The 17,748-nt window shown below is 43.6% G+C and overlaps 1 protein-coding gene across 8 annotated transcripts in view; it reads right to left on the bottom strand.

Annotated features, from left to right (window-relative positions):
- SLC4A4 (solute carrier family 4 member 4) overlaps positions 1 to 17,748 on the bottom strand; it is a 739,594-nt gene that overhangs the window by 161,176 nt on the left and 560,670 nt on the right. The window lies entirely within an intron of this gene.

Genomic DNA, 17,748 nt, shown 5'->3' with positions numbered 1-17,748 from the left:
ACAGAATACTTCCTCCTGCACACAAGACTGACCAGGACGGCATAGTCTACGTCTGTGCCATTCCCTGGCAGACCACCAGAATCTAACACAGTGGGGACATTGATAGTCTTGAACCATGGGGGATGCTTATTGTCTACACTATATAGAGCAATATGTTCAAGCTGCCTGTGTCAAGACCTACTGGCCAGACCAAGCGGGATAGAGACTGTGACAACCCACTGACAGTCACTGACTGGAATACAATGTTACAATACACCTGTAGAGTGTCCAGTAACCCACAATTTCACTACATATACATAAATACCTACATAGAGTGTATCTTACCCCTGTGCAACATATAACATGATGTGTCATGTAAATCAGAGGGGGGCTGTCCTCCTGCATATAAGCTGAACATGCCTGATAGTTAGGTTTGGGACCAAGTGATCCTTGCCATACAGAAAGCAGGGGGCGCTAATGCAAAACTGAAACTCAAACACTGAATGTTGGTCTTGCATCCTAGAAGGAAACACATGTAATTCTGCACAACGGCATGAGGAATGATCCTGGCAAGACACAAAGCCATACAGTGGAAGCAGCCAAAGAAGACAGACTGGAAGCAGCCAAAGACAGACTGGAGGCAGCCAAAGAAGACAGACTGTATAGTGGACAGAGATGTGAATGAGTGGCTGACTGCGTTGGAGCTCTAACTGGATAAGGTCCACAGCCTGAGAGATGATCTGGCGATGTGGCGCTAGCCATACAAAACTCTTAACTAAAACATGATTGTCAAGGAGTCTAGCTGATTAGTTAGACACCTTCCTTCCAGATGCAGAGACGAATGCTAAGTGTAAATGCCCAAATCTTTAATTGTGCTTTCTAAAGGCTCCACACTTGGAGCAAAGTATAGTATGTTGATGACCATGAAACCATAACTTGCCATCCCGGAGAAGAGCCTTTGTGTTGGTGAATGGGAGGACATTTATAAAAAATACTTAGTAGATAAGAAAACAGGTGAAAAGAATGGGGATAACTTGGTGCAAGTGACAATAAATTATTTTCTTAAGCGTAATTCAAGTAACAATTGCAAAAAGTGCATGTTATGCAATGTACTTAGGCGGTTGGCAACTTTAAGATATTTTTATGTGAGAGGAGATGATTCGAAGTCAAACGTCACAAGGAAAAGGGCATGATAGTCTTCGATATCAATTCTAAGGCCCAGATTTACAAAAGTGTTGTGCTGTCTTTGCATTACTTTCATAATGCAGACCCAATGCAAAATCTTTTTGGGGAATTAAAAATCAACGCAATTTGGTATTTGCGTTGGTTTGTAAGAAAAAGTACCGCAAGCCATTTTGAAGCGCTGCTTTGCGTTACTCTGCGTCAAGGGGGCGTTCCATTGGTGGTACATAGGTTTCCCTCTGGTAGCATCCATGTTTTTTGTCGCAAAACCCTATCTATTAACAATTGTAGACAAGATTTGCACCAAAAATTAACACCACTTGAAAGCAGGCACTAAAAAAGAAATGCTTTCATTTCTCTGTTCCTTTCTGACTTTGCATGTGCACTGCATGGTACAGCACACACATAAAGTAGAAGTTGTAAAGTCAGTCTAAGCATAGCACCCTTCCAGTACAAACCCTATGCTAGACTCACGCAGACATCTTTGCACTATGGCGCAAAGGTGTGTGCATGGTGCTGGGCAGCAAAATTCTGCACCAGCATTAGGGGGAGAAGAGAGCCATATCTCTGCGCCCAAAGTTGCTGCGCTGTGCTGCGTTGCATGAGAGTTTTGTAAATATGGGCTTAAATGTCCTTTTGCGACAGACAAGAATAGCATATTTGCATGTGTGTACTAAAGTCATTGCTGCATGTCACATGATAAATATGACTGGTACATTTTTCAGTCTGGCAACAGAGCTGGTTTTCGCGCAGGATTGCATTTTGCGAATCTTATTAAATCTGGTCTGCTGGCCCTTCAAGGGACAAAGGTTAGTCTTTTCTGTTAGCTTCTGTAACTATGTTCACCAGGTTCTCTGAAAACAGCCACCGGGCTATGGCGACGAGCCCTGCAGCGCCATTATATGTGCAGCCGCGCAAAAAGGCTTGGGAGCTGCGCACCTTTAATGTCGCCGTAGGATGATGGGTAGCCTTTGAAGCATGAAGTGACATGGCCTCAGCATCTCATAACGTAGACTACAAACATATGCACCTCAATGTTAAAGACCATACAGAAATACCCAAATACAAAACTTTCACCTGTATCTGATTTCCCCCAACAGGTTAGGACTTGAGTTATGTAAGTAACGTTACCTGTGTTACAGAAGGTGGGAAGTTAGTTTAGTAAGATTTAGGAATTGTGAACAGCTCGCATTTGGCCTTTGTGACTCTTTATTAAATGGCTTAGTGTGAGCAGAAACTATTTTCTTCTCCTGCCAGGCTGTCAGACTATTCACACACATAATGCTGAAATGGGTGCCCAGATACTTGCTCCTTTAAAGAACAAGCACTGTGCACCCTAAGTGGCCAATGGGCAAATGTTTCATTTGTTTTCTGAGTTGGTGCCCAGAACTGATCAGAATACCAGCTGCTGTGAAGATAGTTAATGCTGCATGCCTTCCTCTGGAATTGTAAAGGTCAGCATTTGAAAGAGTTGCTAACATCAATGCAGACTGATAAATACCCATAACCTGCTTTCCAGCTAGCCGATAGTTGTGTTTATGGTTAAATAGGTAATCTGTCATTTTGGCGACTTTCTCCAATTAAGAAAGTCAGCCTGAAAAAAACAGGCTTTCGGCACTTCCTTTAAGAGAAATGTTAAATAGCAAAATACCATTTACACGAAAAAAGTAAATGTAGAGAAAGGAGAGATCAGGGTGATAAAAAGGTAAGACGGGAAAAGGGGGTGGTATGTAGGGACAGCATGGTTGGTGAGGGTGAGTAAGGGGTTTGTAAAAAAGGGAGTAAAGAAGGAGTCAGGAGTAAGGTGTTTGTGAGAAAAATGGGATTAAAGTGGGAAGTGGGAGGAGTACAGAAGGGGGAGGAGTAGGGGTTTGTAAAAAGGGAATAATGCAGGAAGTGGATAGGGGTTTGTAAAACAAAAAAAACAGGTGTTCATGAGAAGTAAGTGGTTTGTTAAACAATCACTGGCAAAGCCAATAGGTCTGAGTGGAGTAGAGTGTCGTAGAGTGGAGCGGCGTTGAGTGTTGTGGAGTGGCATAGAAAGGAGTGGAAGGTTGTGGAGTCGCATGGAGTGAATTGGAGAGGAGTGTCATGGAGTGTCGTGGGGTGACGTAGAGTGGAGTGTTGTGGAGTAGACCGTAGTGGCATAGAGTGTCATAGAGTGGGGTAGAATAGAGTAGCGTAGAGTGGAGAGGTGTAGACTGGATTAATTGAGTAGAATGGAGTAGTGAGTCATTGAGTAGAGTGGAGTGGAGAGGCATAGAGTGGATTCAAGGGGCATGGAGTGGTGTAGAGGGAGTCACATAGAGTGGAGTAGAGTGCCGTAGAGTGGAGTGGCATAGAGCGGAGTACAGTGTGGTAGAGTAGAGTGACATAGAGTGGAGTAGCATAGATCGGAGTATCATAGAGTGGAGAGTAGTGGAGTGGTGCAGAGTGGAGTGGAACAGAGTGGAGTGGGATAGAGAGGAGTGTTGTGGAGTGACATAGAGTGAAGTAAAGTGTCATAGAATGAAGCAAAGTGTCATAAAGGGAGTAAAGTGTCATAGAGTGGAGTAGAGTAGAGTGGCATAGAGTGAAGTAGAATGGCACAGAGTGGAGTAGGGTAGAGCGGCATAGACTGGTATAGAGTGGAGTGGCATAGAGTGGTGTGGAGTGACATAGAGTGGCATGGGTTTTATAGAGTAGCGAGGAGTGGCGTAGAGTGAAATGTCATAGAGCGGAGGGTCGTAGAGTGGAGCGGCACAAAGTGGAGGGGCATATAGTGGAGTAAAGTATCTTAACGTTGAGTGACGTGGATTAATGTAGAGTGGAGTAAAATTTCATCGAGTGGAGTGACAGAGTGAAGTGGCGTAGAGTAGAGTAGTCTAGAATTAAGTGGCATTGAGTAGTATAGTGTGTCATAGAGTGAACTGGCACAGATTTGAGTACATTATCGTAGAGTGGAGTGACATAGAGTGAAGTAAAGTGGAGTAGAGTGCAGTGTCATAGAGTGGAGTGTCATACAGTGCGGTGTCGTAGAGTGGAGTGTCATAGAGTGGAGCGGTGTAGAGTGAAGTGGCGTAGAGTGCAGTACAGTGGTCTAGAGTTAAGTGGCATAGAGTGGTATAAAGTGTCATAGACTGCAGTGGTGTAGAGTGGAGTAAAGTGGCATAGAGTGGCATATAATGTTTTGGAGTGAAGTGTCTTAGAGTGGAGTTTGGTGGAGTGGCATATAGTGAAGTGGCGTAGAGCGGATTAAAGTTGCCTAAAGTTAAGTGGCATAGAGTGGACTAAAATTTCATAGAGTGGAGTGGAGTAGAATTGCGTAGCATATAGAGTAAAGTGTTATAGAGTGGAGTGCCATAGACTAGAGTAGGGTGGCACGGAGTGTAGTAGAGTAGAGTTGTATAGAGTGGAGCGGTATAAGAGGAGTGACATAGAGTGTTCTAAAGTAGAATGGTGCAGAGAGTCATAGGGTGGAGTGGCGCAGAGTGGCATAGAGTAGACAGTCATAAAGTGGAGTAGCGTAGAGTGGGGTGGAGTAGAGTGACAGGAGTGTCATAGAGTGGACTGTTGCAGAGTAACTTCGAGTGGCATAGAGTGTAGTGCATAGAATGGATTAGACTGAAGTGGAGTAGAGTGGCATAGACTGGAGTGCCGTAGAGGGGAGTAGAGCAGTGTGTAGAAGAGTGGAGTAGAGTAGAGTGGAATGGCATTGAGTGGAGTGGAGAAGAGTGGAGTAGAGTGGCGTAGAATGGAGTTGAGTAGAGTATAGTGACACAGAGTAGAGTTGAGTAGAGCGGTGTAGAGGAGTGGTGAAGAGTGGTGCAGTGAAGAGTATAGAAGCACAGAATGTTATGGAGTGGCATAGAGTGTCGTAGAGTGGAGGGGTGTAGAGAGGCGTAGAGTGGCATAGAGTGGCGAAGAGTTGTGTAGAGTGAAGTGGCGTAGAGTGGAGTATGTATGGTGTAGTAGTGCACTGCCATTACAGACAACACGTTTCCAATTGAAATGACCACTACATTTGCACAGACATACAGTTTTACTGATAAAACTGTACAGCACACAAATGATATTGTGTGGAAATGGCATCACCTAGTGTATTGGTTTGTTTTGATTGTATTAAAATATTTGTTTCCAGCACACCTCAGAATTTAAAAAATATGCTTCATTTATGCTTTACGAATTCTGATATATTCGGAAATATTTGTAGTCATTTACAGATATATACATTTTGTTGTGTGCTAGAAAAAAGTCTTTCCTTAAACAGCCTGAAATTGTCATATAAATCCTCTTTGAAATCAGATAAAGAAAAGTAAACGCCAAGCTCCCTTGGAAGACAAAGCCTGATATTTGACCTCTGTCTTTGAATGCACAGCGAATGTGACAAGATACGAACAAAATGTAAAGGACGGGAAGCAAGCACTCAAGGAAGAGTACAGTAAACAGGCTATGCAGCACAGGAGGGACAAATACATGCTGGTCAGCCTAAAACACATAAAGCCAGCAAATAAAAGGCAAGCAAATGTGAGTTAGAAACCACAAAGCCAATGGTAAGCATTGGACGGAATGCATATGTAGGTCAGCTTTCAGAATGTCCCCAAGAAGTCTTTACCAACCAGACAGTTGCACTGTGTGATAGGCTTTGATCTAAAAAGGAAGTAAAATAGGAGGGGGAGTATGGGGTTTGTAAAATAGACAGGAGTAAAACAGGAGGGGGTGTAAGTGGTTTGATTAAAATGGCAGTAAAGCAGGAGGGGGAATCATGGGTTTTAAAAAAATAGAATAGATCAGTAGGGCTATTAAGAGGTTGATAAAAAACTGAAGTCAAGCAGAAGGGGGAGAAGCTGGAATGAAAACCAGATTTTTCCATCTTCACACTGTGCAATTCAGCCTCTAGATGTGCATCACTTTCTAGCATCAATGGTTAATGCTTGTCCGTAATTCTTGGAGTATTAGATTAGACAGGCGGAATCCACATTTTATTTTGAGCAACTTTACAAAGCGCAAACCTCGTACAAAGACAAGCACTTCACAACAAACACAGACTATGTTACAAATTTTATATTTACACATTTTATATTTTTTGGCACGTGGAGATTTACTGGAATTCAAAAGATGCCAAATAGAAGCCGGTATTCAAACAGGGGTGCACATCATACACAGTGGCGGCCACCACAAAACTCCAGTGGGGGGGGGGGTAAGGGAGAATGAATTTTTAAAAAAGGTACAAGCCCTGCGGCCGATGCATCGGTGCTCATCTGTACTTCTGAGTGTCCCAGCACTCCCTGGGACATCAGCACTAGCACCCCCAATCCAGATCCTGCTCTCATAGCTTGAGAGCAGCGCCGGGGTTTGTCTGAGGAACCTCATTTACCGATCAGAAAGCGCCTTAGTGCCTGCAGTGTTTCTTCAACTCGGCTGTGCAACACAGCTGGTTGGAGAAACCTATGTGAGCATGTCTGTTTGGCCGACCTGAGACCGCCAGCTAAACCGACATGCGCACTTTACAGTGCACACTACCCTCTCCACCCTACCATACCCGGCCCCACCACACCCTTAACTCCCTGGCTCAATCAGTCAGTGGGAAAAAAATTATAATATTGTTATACTATCATTTTATTTTCCGCTGACTGACTCAGTGGGGCGACGCTCCTCCGCCATTACGGAGGAGCTGCCCTTGATGATACATGGTCGGCAGCTGTAGCACTAGTCCCCATCGCCTCCTGTGAACGTTTAGCTCGAGCTGAGCCTCAACCAGGCATCAAGCTCGAGCCTGGCTTGAGCTTTCATTGGCTCGCTCATCTTTAGTTTTCCGAATGGATATTGCACTCCATACATAAGAACAAAAAAAACATAAACATGAACTTTAGTATTTGACCCAACTGTATTCCTGCAAGTTTACCACAATGCGTTGGACTTGCAAGTACATCCTTCCATTCCTTAAGACAGAATATTTAATGATGGTGGAAGTCAGCAGTGATAGAAGAGTGAACAAATTAATGCCAACTTTGATAGGGATTAAGCTCGACAGTGGATAGTTAAACATATCAGGGAAGTCTATTGGGGTCAAGGCATGAACTTTCTAAAACTTTTTGGCTAAAGAGATGGCAGGATGTGAATATTTAAAAACATGTTTTTTTTTAAAGGATTGTATATGATCGGTTTGGAAGAGTCATCTTATGTTGTAATAACACCTGGTACTGACCAACTGGAGCGTATCAATGAAAAGTCTTTATGACATCACAACTTGTTTCGATATATTTCAAATAAAACCGTTGGAAAAAAAGATGGAAAGGTCCCCGCGTTCTGTTTCAATCCCAATAGCAAAATGTCTATTTCCACATGATATGCAATAAGTTCTATGTGCTTGTCTGCAAAGGTAATTCTGCTAAAAGTGGAAAACATCACACGGGCTCATGACCACAGGCATGTGATAGATCACCCTTCCAGGATGGGCACTGCCCACACTTCCAGGGGCACAACTTTCCGTCTGAAGAACGATGCACAGTTCTCTCTGTGGGGAGCATGCCAACTGAGGCGACCACCACAAACATCTCCATGGACAACAAGAAGGGTTTTGTGTGTTTGTCTGATAAAAGCCATCGTTCAAACTCTCCCCTCAAGTTGGATACAAGTCTTTGAGGCTGAAAGGAGCACAGCCTGGCCCTGGCACACAGCGGAGAGTTGAAGGAGCGCCAAGAGGGGCGACCTCATCAACATGCCGCGCAGGCCAACAGCAGCCGGCCCGTCCAACTTTTTGGAGAAAAAATGTCTTTCTCCAAAGTTGGTCACCAGGAAACTCCTTGGTCTGCGGCCTTTGGGTGTCGGGGACATTGGTGAAGCGTAGCAGATCTATTGCCGCGGTGGGAAACTCGCCAGTGTGAAGAAATGAAAGAGAACAGACTGTCAGTTCCTTCCGTGCATGGGCGCCAAGGGTTTGGCTTGGGCCTGCCAGACCATTGGGGAAAGATGACGGAATAGTAGATAAGGTCTGCTTGATTGCAAAACACAAACTTATATACAAAAGGAAATACAATGTCTTTTTTCACATCCTCTTTTTACAAACTTAGTTCCTCGTTCGGCACATTTTTTCAAATCCAATTTTTACAAACTTAGTTCCTCGATCAACGGCCCTAGATGTCTATCTATTTCGAAAGCACTGATTCAAAATTATCCGTGTTCACAGCTCAGTTTTGGTCTGTCCTTCAGAACACTGAATTCAACAGGAAGTTGAATCAAGGGAGGTGATAGAAGCCTCATTCCTCACAATCAGTGCTAAGTCTGAGAACAAGGGGCCAAAAGACACTGCACGAGTTGCACTTTAAATCACTGCGATTCTTAAAGACACAGATACAAAACGTTCTGCAAGCGCAGTGCCACCGTTTCTCCCTGCGCGGTGGTCACTTGAAGGGGAAGACACTTTTCACAAAGGTAAAATGTGTTTTTTCTCACTTGTTGTCGATGATTCATTTGCGGCATTTAACCAATCCGGCACACTCTTATGTTTGACCCACTTTCATGCTTTCATCTGACCTGGGCTGTTCGCCATTTTATGAAGTACGTGTAATCGCTGAAACAGGATATGATGTCAGAGGAGGGCACAAAGCACAGTGTAGTCATCTGTTACGGCAGCAAAGTGTTTGCATTTTGTTTACTTTCCATCAGCAATAATATTGCAGTTATGTACGCTGCACCTTCGTACAGTAAATGATCTACAATTTCTCTCTCCTGTGAGGGCGTTTGCGGCGCTATGGGTCCACGAAATTGAAGACAGAAAATATTGGGAAATAACTGCATTACTTCACCCTACAGCTCTTCGAGGCCAAAGTCTCTCTTTACTGATTTACCTTCATCTGGGAGGTTCTGTCATCCCTCTCCTGAAGGTTTGTGCTTGTCATCCAAAGAAAGAAAAGCTTTTTCCTGCCAAGAGGCAAAAACCTAGGACTTCAGCATCATAACTCTTGCACATTTCCTTGCAGCCTTTTGTCACACCTGAAGATCTTTTTGCTGTCACCCACTCTCGAACACACCTTGCGACTGCCAAGCTGCAGAGAACACGTGGTACTGGTAAATGTGATCACTTGCTAACTCACAAAAAACACACCTACTCCAGTCATGAAGCTACAAACACACATTCAGCACTGACACATGCCCAGCATGCGGACACAAATAAATGCATACACATATATACAGACTTGTGTGCACACACACACACACACATTTGCGCACACACCCAGGTATACCAACATACACTCAGGGCAGTCTGGCAGTCCTCGGACCACAAGACTCATGGTGAGGCGGCAGTGGCGGTCTCCAACCGCCACATTACGGCTATGCCGGTCGTGCTGCCCTGGGACAGCTGACTCCATCAGGGAACTGCCGTTACCTGGCGGTAGCACGGCGATGAAGAGGCATCAATAGCGGTCCCGCAAAGCATATTACGACTTTCCTCACCGCCACTGATTTCATGGAGGTCTTTACTTCATCAAAACAGTGGCAGTGAGGAGAGGAAGGGGGCCCTGTAGGCCCCCTCGTGCCTCACTCCATGTGGATGCACCCAGGAGGGCAGAAAATGTGTCCCATGTGTGCAAGCACCCCCAGTTCCAACACAGCATGGACTTCATAGTCCATGCTCTGCTGGAACTTCCTTTGACGTTACCATTGTGGTGCCTATTTTACAGACACTGCCGTAGGAACGGCAAAAGAAACGCCTGCTAAATTACCCAAAAAGTAATTATACGGCAGGCAGTTCTCACGCGGGTATGGCGGTGCGGCGGTGGGGCAGTCCCACCGCTGCACCGTCAAACTCGAATCGGGCCAATAGAGACAAACAAAAATATCACATGCCCACAGACATAAACACACATGAACCTCCCACACATGTGCTCAGACACACTCAGTCACTCAACAATACACACATAGACACACCAGATCAGGCAGATACAAAGACTTAACAATGCCAGTAATATGCTAAGCATACCATAAACGTGTTGTTACATGTTAAATTAACCAATACATCTTTATTACACTCCTGACTCTGCTAGAGTGTGGGAACGGAGAGGGTAGTTGGGGAAAGAACTTTAGTGGGCAGAGTCTGTTGTCAGTTTCACAAGTGACATTTAATGACATTTATCAAAGTGTTCCCACGTCCAACAGTTCATTGCCACCACTAGGTGTCTGAGAGTGGGCGAGTTATGCGGAGCCTTCAGATTCGGGTGGTTTGGGGATTCGGTGGGTGGGTGGGGGTCCTGTGTCTCCATCTTCATATGGAGCCCTCCTGGAATGCTGCACTGCCACTTTCTCCTTTTGAAGGCTCCTCTGCAGATGTACTAAATCAAGGGTTCCTAAGTGTGTACACAAAATACCCCATTAGGATGTCCCCACTGCCAGCAGCCCATGGATAGCTGTCCTTTCCTCATAGGTTGCTACCAATTGTAAAATATGACACAAACTCTGTTTTATGGCAAATCGAGTATGAGCTACTCCTTTGCTCGACCCAAAAGTACTGTACATCAAAAGAAGGGACTTTAGAGATCATGGAAGCAGATATGCCATTTTACACAGTTGTGTTGGTCCAATAACAAAAGGCAAGGAAGTCTATGACATACAAAGTCCCATGCAGGATACCGTCATATTAGAAATGATCCTTGAAATTGGGCCAGTTTGCCCCCAAAAAGGGATCTAAAACCACTTTTGAAAAGTGGCAAGTACTAGAATATTCAAAGAAGCGAATACATAAGAGATTTGTGTCTCATTTTTCATTGACTCCCTTTTTCTCTCCAACCACCTTCAGCTGATACTCTTTTGAAGGCATCCGTTTCCTGTTTGTCTGTTTAGTAGAAAAGACCCACAACCACAGAAAAACCCACAACCCACATAGCATCCTGCAAACATTTATCATGTCATTTTATTCCAAACGGATCTTGCCCCATGAGGCAAAATGTAGGGTTATGTGAAGCAGGGTCATGAACCTACTGAGCTGAACCTGCATAGTCATCTCACCACTATCCTAATTCAACAGGAGCTTAATACTGACACTTTCACCTCTGCAGAGCTGACTCCAGATGTCATGTCATGGGGACACCATGGCCCTGCAATTCGGAATCTTCCCAGATCCACCACCAGGACATTGGACACCTCTTCCTGCCCTAGGGACCAGCCAGGAAGTGTGGTGAAGAACAGGGCACGGTAGTGTATCTTATTAAAGGGCCTACACAGAAGTAGCAGAACAAGGACCATAGAGGATCACTACAATACATGGAATTTATCTAACTAGATGCTAGGCAGTGCTAACCCATCACTGTTGTTGTGTTCCAGCCGCAAAATTTGCTTCTATTTTTCTTAGCACATGGCCATCACTCGAAAGCTTCAAACACAGTGGTGTAGCAAGGGTGGGGCGGGGAGCGATCCACCTTGGGCGGCACAAGTTTTGGGGGCGGCGGCCTCCTCCCTCTCTTACCTGCCATGATGGGGCAGCAATCGCCAGCACCCCACCCGCTTGACAATACGTCCGTCGCGAGTCAGCAGTCGGCGGAATCTCACCCTGCTCTTCAATGGGCCAGGGGCGGCCAACTCCAGGGACCGCCATATGCGGCCAAAGGGCTAGCTACACCACTGTTCAAACAGCTTTCTCAGTCTCACCAATAATTTTAAGTCTGCAGTAGTTAAACATTTCTTGAAGAATTCAAGATTAGATTCATTAGACCCAGTGAATTTTCACTTTTACCATATCCAGAAAAGTGTCTGAAAACTGCATATCCTCTTCAATTGCAGCAGTACACAATCATTCTGGACAGCTTTTAGACCTATCCTTATGGAAGGAATAGTGCTGGCACTAATTGACAATCTTAGATGAAGGCTGATGCCAGTGGTGTGGGTGCAGGATCCCTTTGGAATTACAGCTACATTCAACACTGTCGAAAACTCCCTTTTGTATCTTGGAAATGCAGGTAGCCAGGGTACCGCCTTTGAATCAGTGGCCTATTCCTTCTTAAATCACAGTTTAGAATGTGGCACTACTTCCTTCTGAGTCATCAATTCCACCATGTACATGGAACGTTCCTTAAGATATAGCCATCCTCCCTGCCCTCTCAAATATTCATTTGAGACCATGGGCCCTTCTCTGCTACTTGTGGGTGAAGAATTTCCTGGGTGATGATGACTTTATCTGATTGTAAGGAGATGAACCTTTTCTCCTGGTGTGGATATTGTCTCAGCCCATACCACTTTCAGATGGTAGCCATCTCAACCTTAATCCTCATAAAGCAGAGATTTTGCTTATCCCAGTCTGTTACTCTCTCTAGGACCTTGCCTTCCAGTGTTCACTGTTATATGCCCTGATCTTGCCCTTGTTGTATGGAATATGGTTTTCTTGCTTGAATTCAGAACATTCCTAAAGCCCCCAATCTCAGCTGTCGGCAATTCCTTCTACTAGAAATGTAAGCTTCTAGAGCATATTTTATGTTTTCTCTCATTTTCTAACACGGTCACCATATATCGCAAGGTTTGTATTTTCTCCACTTGCAGCAAGATCAACAGCGCATTGCCTTCAGGTCTCTCTCTATTACTCACTGAATTGCCCAGAAAATATGTGTGAAAGATATTGACCTTGGCAGTCTTTAAGATCAAAGTCCAAAAACTCATTTTGGTTCCCTCTTTCTGCTTCATCTAGTTTAGGTGACCATGGGCCAGATGTAGGTGGCTAAATACCAGTCTGTAACGCCGAAATTCGGTAAATTTCAGCATTACCGACCGGTATTTAGCCGTTCCTAATGTAGGTAAGGAATCTGTAAATAAGGAATCGGTAAATACCGATTCCTTATTGCTCTTGCATTTAAGGAATCGGTAATACCGATTCTTTAAATACAATGTAGGAAGCACATTAAAGAGTGCTTTTGAGCCTTAAGAAATCGGTAATTACCACCAACTTCAAGTTGGTGGTAATTACCGATTTCCTTCAAAAAATCACTTTTTTGTTTTTTGTTAAGTGCCATGTGGCACACATTTATGCCCTTAGGGCATGTATGTGCGCTACATGTGCACACATGCACATTTCAGGGGTGCAAAAGGTGTCCTTTTCACACCCTGGCACCCTTGAAAGTGCTCCCGCTATTAGCGATTCGGTAATACCGAATCCCTAATAGTGAATGTCTTCACATTCATTCCTATGGGCCTCCAAGCCCATAGGAATGAATGGGTAGGTATTCCTTATTACCGAATCTTAATTACCGATTCGGTAATAAGGAATATTAAGGATTCGGTATTTTTTACCGAATCTTTACCTACATAGGAAATACCGATTTCTTAATAGCGAATCGGTAAAATTCGCTATTAAGAAATCGGTATTTCAGATTTACCTACATCTGGCCCCATGTTTCCCATGGATGTGGAATTGCCTCCTTCTGTATCTGTGTCTGGAAGGCAATCGTCTTAAGTTTCAATATGGCCAATCCATCTTTGTTTTCTATCAGTAAATGCTTTAACTGTGGATAAGATTGTATCCCTGCAATAGTGCCAGAATTCTTTTTAGGGCGAGCCAGCTTTGTATGAAAATCTAATATCGTAACATAACGTGATATAACGTCCTGCATGCAGGGTGCTGTGTTATTACCGTCGGCAAACGCCAAACTTCATCTGTATCTGGCAAATAGGTTTCTACCATTCAACTAATTCTCGGGACATCATTAGATACTTTGTGTTGCCATCTAATGCCCACTACAGCTGGTGTGGTAAATCGGCATAGGCAAGAGCTTGAGACTTGTCCTAGAAAATCATGCCATCATGACTCTTTGTACGGAAAGTTCTAAAAACAAATTGGGCATTTTCGTGCCTCAATTTTTTTGTAAAATTAGGTAGCCAGTTGGAACAATGCTGTCTCACCAGATTAAGAGCATGTTTATTTTGGGGTGCAAAGCTCAAGATAACGTTTAGAGTTTGTATGGCCCTTAGCAGGGTGTATAGAGAAAGCCGGCCACCACATCAGCCACTCGGACAGCTGACCCTAGCAATACTGCTAGAACTCCTCATCAGTGCAGAGGGTACGCCTTATAGCAGGGTTAACAAGGGCCATATGGACTCATTTTACCACCTCTGCTGGTGAAGCAAAATATCTTTGTGAAATCATGCTCTGCCTGCAGCTACTGTCATGGTGGAATAGTAACTAGGCCTGGCCGAAATTTTCATTAGGCTATTGTAATTAGAGCATTTTTGGAAATATTGCGTAATAACATTTATGCTTATATTACAGAGAATATGCTATTAGGCCACATCATGTAATTCTGAGGAGAAGCTTTAATGCAAGATGTACCACTTGGGTAGTTTTTTTAACGTGAGCAGCATTTTTAGGTTTTTTACCTGACCGGAATGTTTTCGGCTAATTTTTGAGTGCAAAACTACAAATCCGATCTCGAGCAGCAATGTTTTGAACATGAGCTGCAGTTCCATTAACATGGAAGGTCAGCAAACATTTCAGGTAGATTTTTGTATACAAGTGAACTATTCGGGTAATGTTTGAGCTGAAAACTACAAATCAGAAAGCGAGAGGGGGTGTTTTAAATAAGAGAGATCAGAAATCAACTCGAAATTACATTTTCAAGTTGAATTTTTACCCAAACGTACCGTTAAGTTAATTTTGCATTACGCATAATTTTGCCAAAATTTCCTGTGATTAGGTTGCAGCAAAATACAAGAGTTTTGCACATTCCTGGCTATTAACATCTCTAACCATGATCTTTAAGCTCATCCATACCCTATTATTTTCATTCCACATCTTCACAAGCAGGTAATATTTCGCTGTAAATGTCACTGGAACTCCTCACCCCATTTGTAGGTCTGGCTAAACAGCACATTCTTCTGCGAGGCCTTTTGTTACCAATTCTTTAAAATATACATACAGAGTGGGCTTTGGTTTCACCCAGAGGAGAATTTCACCCCCAACTCATGCTACTCGCAATCTAGTGGCCATATAATGTAAAGTACCAGGGGTACAATGGGTGCATGCACCTGTTCTATGCACCATGGCCGCCCTATGGTATTATAGAAAGGGACGTAGATGTTTGTGCGACCCCTTCTGTAACACAGATAGCACTGGTGCACATGTAGTGCCAGCAGTATCTTTAGAGGATGTTCCCTCATTTGCATAGGGACATGGCCCCATACAGATGAGGGATTCACTTTGCCTCTGAGCCCACGCCCTAGTACCACTGGAGCGCAGAGGCAAACAGGCCCCAAGGAGGCACTCTGATAGTGTACCACAAAATGTGGTGCATTGTTAGTGCGCTTCATGAGAGCAGCCCTCTGGAGGGGGCAAAGGGGGTCCCAATGGACCCCCCAGACATCTCCCCTACAGGTTGGTGCATTCACTAACTGCATCCACCTCCATGGAGTGCTCTGTCTCTTCTTTAACTTGCAGGCGTCTGCTGCCTACACTGTGAAATACAGAGCAGCTTATAAGCAGCTATTCCATGTTTCACTGAATGTGCTTGCCTCCGGGCAGCCACGAGTTTCATTGAATATAATAGGGCACACAACCCTTGTTTGCACCTATTTGCGTGTAACACAATAGCGTTAAAATGTTTTTTATGTCTCCTTAGACTTTGATGAGCAACACTGTTCTCCAAACACAAGGTCATAAATAGGAGTGGTGGAAGAAATGAGACAAGAGAGGATGAAAAGAATGAAAGAATGAATGGATGGATGGATGGATGGATGGATGGACCAGAAGATGGATGGATAGAGAGAAGGATGGAGAGATAAATGGATAGATAAATTAATAGTTAGAAGGATAAGTAGATGATAGAGAGGATGGATGGAAGGTTGAAGAAAAGGATGGAGAAGAGAACAGATGGATCAAGGGAAACAAGGATGTATGGGAGTAGGAAGAAAAGATGCAAATATGGATGGATGGCCAACTTAACTGAGAATGTAGGGGTGAAAGGCAGCACTTAGCCACACTGTTTTCATAATTTCTTCAGTGCCATTCAGGATGTGGGTTAAGGTGGGGGTATTTTATTTTTCTGCCTACTCCCTTGCTTGGAGCTTTCTTGAGCAACACAACATTTTTCCCCAGAAAGCATAAGCTCCCAGTTTATAAAACACAAACCATGCAAACACACCAACAAGATCCATCTAGGAAAGCCTTAATAATCCAACAAGGAACCAACAGCCGTTAAAATCACCCCATATTACAATCATTAACAGAGTGCTGAACCAGATATTAAAACCAAGCCTTAATGATCACCGGTAGGAAGAATTACAAGCAAATTTGATGCTCAGCTTCCAGAAAAGCTCTGTAAATTTTATCGTTAAATTAGCCCTATTAGATGAGCCTTAATTGAGCCAGACCGCCGAATCATCTATTAAAATTCATAAACAATAACTCAAGGAAGAACTAATAGTCTAACAAGCACCTCCAGCCTTCAAACACAGCATCTGTGCCATTTTTACTGACTTTGTATTTTGTTTACCAGCTTCTGCTTTTGTACACCTTATCAAAAACAATACAGGGAGCCGAACAAATTCTACTTTGATGCTATGTTCGGGAAATCAGATTTGTTATTTTTGTACGAAATGAAAGTCTGATTTAAGCAAAAAAAATCTTTTTGGGAAAAAAATACCATACGTGTAACTTTAAACCTTTCCATATCTTGCCTCCGCTAGAGTTTATCTCAGAGTACAGAGTGTTAGTGTGCAAACGTCTTCCCTCTTGATAACTGGGGGAAGCATCCTGCTGTCCCCGCAGCCTCGGCAATCAGTTAAGAGGTCTCGACCAGGAGACTAAGCGGGTGTTTTTACCACTCCCACTGACCCACAGTCTTCGAGGCACAGAGTGTACAAAAGTGGTCAAGGCCTGTTCTCCAAATAAGCATGACTTCATCTCCACAGACAATGAACAAGTCTATAAATAAACAATGCACATTTTCGATCTTGATAATTAAACAATACTCTCTAAATAAACTTTCAAAATCACAAAATGTGAGTGTGAGCTTACCAGTGTTCCTCTGTACCTTTAAATGTAGTTTGGATGACTCTACCCGATGGACCCGCATGTCTCAGTTCTCTCATCGCACTGCGCATGCTCAAGGAGGCAGCAAGATACGGCGACCTGTTTCCTTAGGCCCTCATTCTGAGATGTGCAGTGGTCATTTTGCATGCCCTTTTGCTGATTTACTAACTAAACACAATTAAAACTAAGAAGGTGTACCCCACAAAACCACATTTTTGTCTGCACACTTATTCAAGGTGTGAGAACATTGGGTTAGATGGCTCACAGCAGATTGTAGGAGATCCCAGAGAACAAAAAACAAAAACAAAAAACTGGCAAGAATGAAATAGCGTTAGCATTTTCAAAATCGTGAGAACGAAGTTTTATATATTGGAAGCCTTATAATTGGGATTTCCTATAGGAGAAAATAAGAAGTCTTTATTCATCTTTCCTGTGGAAATATGTTCACAAACCATCTAGATGGAATTATGAAAGCCCCTTAGAAAGTGTGGCCATTTTCTCCCAAAGAAGAAAAAAAGAAAATAAGAACAATCAGATGTCTATTTGGCCAATACATACTGTTCCCTCTATAGCCTAACAAATTTAGAGGAATTATAGACAAA

The sequence above is a fragment of the Triturus cristatus genome, chromosome 2_2 (assembly GCF_964204655.1).
Source record: "Triturus cristatus chromosome 2_2, aTriCri1.1, whole genome shotgun sequence".
NCBI classification, from domain to species: domain Eukaryota; kingdom Metazoa; phylum Chordata; class Amphibia; order Caudata; family Salamandridae; genus Triturus; species Triturus cristatus.
The sequence above is the reverse complement of the archived record's forward strand: the minus strand, read 5'-3'. Positions and strand labels throughout refer to the sequence as shown.